This window comes from Melitaea cinxia, chromosome 23 (genome assembly GCF_905220565.1).
Source record: "Melitaea cinxia chromosome 23, ilMelCinx1.1, whole genome shotgun sequence".
NCBI lineage: Eukaryota > Metazoa > Arthropoda > Insecta > Lepidoptera > Nymphalidae > Melitaea > Melitaea cinxia.
This window is the reverse complement of record NC_059416.1, coordinates 10,833,800-10,839,134: the sequence shown is the minus strand read 5'-3', so window position 1 is coordinate 10,839,134 and position 5,335 is coordinate 10,833,800. Positions and strand designations below refer to the sequence as shown.

At 33.7% G+C, this 5,335-nt stretch overlaps 1 long non-coding RNA gene across 1 annotated transcript; it reads right to left on the bottom strand.

Moving 5' to 3' along the window:
* Positions 1 to 903: 903 nt before the first annotated feature.
* Positions 904 to 3,566, bottom strand: LOC123665293. The gene is made up of 2 exons (XR_006745028.1): positions 3,520 to 3,566; positions 904 to 972 (listed from the first exon to the last, which is right to left on the bottom strand). It is a non-coding gene; the product is annotated as an uncharacterized LOC123665293 (long non-coding RNA).
* Between the last annotated feature and the right edge of the window lie 1,769 nt (positions 3,567 to 5,335).

Sequence of the window (5,335 nt, the reverse complement as noted above, 5' to 3'; positions counted from 1 at the left end):
TAGGGCACAGCAGGAACTTCTTGCTCAAAATATGGAGCAGCCCGACTGGAGAAGTACCTCGACCTTACAGAGATCACAGCTAATACTGCTTTCAAGCAGTATCGTGTTCCTGTTGGTGAGTAAGGTGACCAGAGCTCCTGGGGGGGATTGGGGATCGGGTAGGTAACGCGCTTGCGATACTTCTGGTATTGCAGGCGTCTATAAGCTACGGTAATCTCTTACCATACCATCAGGTGAGCCGTACGCTTGTTTGCCGACCTTGATTGAGTGATATAAAAAAAAACGCCATTTTTGGCGCAAACTTGTGGAGGCCTATGTCCATCAGTGGACTGCGATAGGCTGAAGTGATGATGTAATTACATTATTTGCGTAGAGACTAAGCCGATTATCAAGTTATTGAAACCACAGCTTAGGATGTATCCGTTTAACAGTTTGGAATTCGATCCGAGTAATTCAACTGAGACAATCAGATGAACTGTCTAATTTGTTTAGGGGTTGTGTACAAACTAGAGGCCTGGTGATGTACAGATTAGGAAAACAAGCTACAATATTTATTTGTAGATATAACCATCTACACAAATAAATAAAATTGGAGTGTCGATTTTTAATATTAAAATAACCACGTTTTACTAAATGCGTATGTATGTATATTTGATAGAACGAATTACTGAATGAGGCTGTTAACGCATGTTGTGTAATTCACTTCTGGGACAACTCAACTTCTAGGTAAAGGCTTCCGGATGAAGGATATGGGTTGGAATTTAATCTAATACTTCACAGCAGTTTGGTATCATGATAACAATAAAGACTATAATAGCAACACAGATAGAAAACTCGATTTCAAGAAATTTTTGAAAAAGTGATTTTCGAGAGAAGCTTCCAAGAACAGAACTTGGACAAAAAATGTAACTAGGTGGACAAACAAGAATACGGCTCAACTGATGATCTGCGTTTACCGTAGCTTATAGACGCCTACAAAACCAGAAGCATTGCTCTGGTCACTTTACTCACCAACAGGAACACAACACTGCTTGAAAGTAGTATTATTTAGCTGTGATCTTCTGTAAGGTCGAGGTACTTCCCCAGTCGGGCTGCTCCATATTTGAGGAGAAAATTTCCTGCTGTACCATACCTCAGTTAAAAAATATTATAAATATTATAAATTCAAAATAATAATAATAATAAATAACTTTATTGCACATAGTAACATACAAAAATTACATAAGAATAAAGCTTAAAGGGAAAAAAATAACTACATCGCATGCAACAAGCGGTCTTATCACTAGATAGTGATCTTTTCCAGACTACCCACAAAAAATACTAGTAAATAAATATATAAGTCCCCCAAACGAGAAACCAACGCTAGATGCTAAACCGTCTACTGATACTGCTACAGCAGAAAGGTTTTTATATCATACGGATAGAGGTCAAGATTTTTTTTATTGTTATTAAACTGCCTGGCTTCACATACGCGCTAATTGAATGAAATACTCTTTCGATGCGGCCTCGTAGACATGCAGGCCAATTGTTACGCTGCGAATACGTTTCATAACGCGTTATTTTAAACCACTTGTGTTTTTTATATAAAAAGTTTATATCATATTATATAATGTCTAATCATAATCTCAAATATGTATCCAATGTAATGATATTAAGATGAAGAAAATATTTAAGAAGAAAAGCATCGCAAATAACTTGTGTTACTGGTAAATAACGTTTGTATAGTATAGTTTCAGCTATGGGCAATGTTTTGAATTAAAAATTATTTCAAGAGTTTTTGAAATGTGTGTATTTTTTAATTTTCTATGTATATTGTGCCAATATAGCTTGTTAATAACTAACCTAAGATGTTAAAAGTTAATTTAATTTGAATTATACGATAAAATCTTATTGAGTTTTTTTTATTTGTTTTATAATGTAATTGCAGCACATCAAAATTAATGTGTACGCATTGTTACATTTTTTTTATCACTACATAGTATAAAACAAAGTCGCTTTCTCTGTCCCTGCACATGTATGTACGCTTAAATCTTTAAAACTACGCAACGGATTTTGATGCGGTTCTTTTTAATAGATAGATTGATTCAAGAGGAACGTTTATATGTCTAATAACATCCATTAAATATAGAAAGTATTAGGAGAAATACTGTTATTTTTGAGTTTTCTAATGTTATGTCGTAAATAATAATTTTTTTTTCGCTTAAATTGCAAACGCAGGCTGAACCCTACGAGATTTATCAAAATAATGTACTAAGTATTGTACACATTGAAAAGGTCTACAGAAAACTCCGCGATGGTATATACCTATCTCTTATGGATATCCCACAATAACATTTTTTTGTCATTTACTTTTTACGACAAATAATGGCTAATTTTCGAAGCGATTTTAACCAATACAGCATTAATCCTTATCCAATTAAATACCTTAAATATATTTTTTATTTAATATAGATCTATATGGCCCTTTACAGCAAATGATTTAAATGAATATTTTCGAAGATATTACAGATTTAAAAATCGCGGTACGTAGCGTTTGCGGCGGTTCCGGCCGGCTTTTACTCTAAGTTAACGCGTGCGGGTCACGGGCAGTAATGAATAAATCAAAACTACTGGATCGATTTTAATCATTTTTTCAGTGAATGACATAGGCTATAATTATATTTTATACCCGTGCGAAGCCGGAGCGGGTCGCTAGTATAACTATAAAATAGCAAATAATAAACTATTGCTTAAAGTAGCATACCTTTTACCAGTTTTTCATTCAATATCACCAAAAAAAAATACTTTGCTGGACAAGATTTATTGACAAAGAAAACTTCACTCAATTGCCTTTGTTGTCATATACATTGATATACTTAATTTATACAGTACGATGCACGTATAAATCCGCAAGCCAAGAGGATTTCAAGCAGGTATTCCAATCGGTTGAATATTTATTTATTAATTTACACTTTCGCACACCAACACAAGTTTTTAACAGTATTACAAATGATATATAAAAATAGAATTCGCATCAGGTGCAACAGGCCTTATCGCTAATACAGCGATCTCTTCCAGGCAACCTTTGGGCAGAGGAATAAATAAGGAGTGTGGGATGGGACGTAAAAATTTATGTAACATACACATGAACATATTATACTCATATACGTACAGGAACACCACATACATATACATACATACAGATATACACATATACATATATTGCTTGGCGTTTCTCTTTTGTGCTGCGCTAAAACGTAGGTGTGCTAGTTACTGTTGACGCTTTTTTTAATGAATACATGCATATTCATCTTAACTATAATTGCAATGCCATTATACTACTGTTTGAAGATCGATTTAAATATTTGCAACAAAATAGTGTCCTTTGTTTGACAGCGCTAACCTTATGATTTTTTATGCAATTCGATAACATAACAAAGCTTAATGATAACAATTTTTTTTTTTTTTTTTATGTCACTAGGTCGGCAAACAAGCGTACGGCTCACCTGATGGTAAGCGATTACCGTAGCTTATAGACACCTGCAACACCAGAAGCATCGCAAGCGCGTCACCGACCCAATCCCCAATCCCCCCAGGAGCTCTGGTCACCTTACTCACCAACAGGAACACAATACTGCTTGAAAATAGTATTATTTTGCTGTGATCTTCTGTAAGGTTGAGGTACTACCCCAGTCGGGCTGCTCTATATTTTGAGCAGGAAATTCCTGCTGTGCCCTACCTCAGTTACAAAATGTTTCTTATGTATAATAAACGAAATAAAATATTTTATCGCATTCAGCTTGTAATATCCCCCTGCTGGGCATAGGCCGCTTGCCCCATTTAAGAGAAGGATCAGAACTTAATCCACCACGCTGCTCCCATGCGGGTTGGCAGAATATTTTATGCGATGTTTTATAAATATATTATCAAACAACTAGCTTTCCCTGCCACAAATTTCACTGAAATATGTTGTCTGTCACGTAACTAATGCTTGCAATAATACAACATAGTTCAGCCACTCACACTTTATTCCAACAATCACTGCCGTATGACTAAATTTAATTAATTTTTGACACTAATATGAGTTCCTAAAACAAACATACGACTTACTAGCTGTTAAAACATCAAATAATCTACTAATTTAACAATTCAATTGCTAATTCAAACCACAACAATACTCAGCAACGTTATTGCAAAGGGCATTCAGTGAACGCATTAAATTATTTAGTACACATGAATACACACGGTATACCGAAATTCAATTCACCATCACTGATGCGCAAATATGGAATAGGGACGTCCTTAGATACATGTTATGTTTGCGTCAGTATGTTTGATAGTTTTTGCATAACAGCGCCATCTATTATGATATAATTGTACTTAATTTGTAACATAAAATATCTGTCTAATAAAATAAATAGTAAAATAATAATAATAATACTATTTTTTGTACACCACAGTATAAAAATACAGAAATTATGCAATAAAAGATGTACAAAGGCGGTCTTATCACTAAAAGAACAATTTCTTCCAGGCAACCCTTGGACAAAGGACACGATATAGTAGCAGTGGTTAGGAATTACATAAAGAAAACGGAAAAATCTATACGATTTCTTTATCAATTGTGTAATTATCAAATATATAAAATTCTCGTGTCGCGGTGTTTGTAGTTAAACTCCTCCGAAACGACTTGACCGATTCTCATGAAATTTTGTGTACATATTGGGTAGCTCTGAGAATCGAACAACATCTATTTTTCATCCCCCTAAATGTTAAGGGTAGTCCACCCCTATTTTTTTTTTTTTTTTTTTAGATAAATTATTAATTTTTTATTTTATTATGATTTTGCGTTGAATAATACATATAACCCTAAATTTTTACTTTTTTACCACCAACTCCTATTTTTAAATAGCGGTAAGACAACGTTTGCCGAGTCAGCTAGTAATATCTTGACACTTTATTGTAATGAAACTACTTTACGTACGCCTGACATTTGACATTGACATTGAGTCTTTACTAGCCATTTCAATATGGAGGACTATAGTAGACCAAATGAAAAGTTTCAGGAAAGGAGTCACGTGGGTTCTTTAATTTCAATAAAAATCAAAATGAATTGAAATTTTTACATTACGCTAAATTTAACGCGAAGTACCAAAAAAAATCTACATGTTTAGTGGATGGAGCTACATATACACATTCGTTGAACTAACAGCAAAATATAAATATAGTATATATTATATATATTTACTGTAATATATAATAACAGTATTAAATCATCTATCATTGTCATCATAAAACTGTTCATACACGAAACTCCTTATATTTATGAGACAGGGAATGAAATAGTACGAAACCC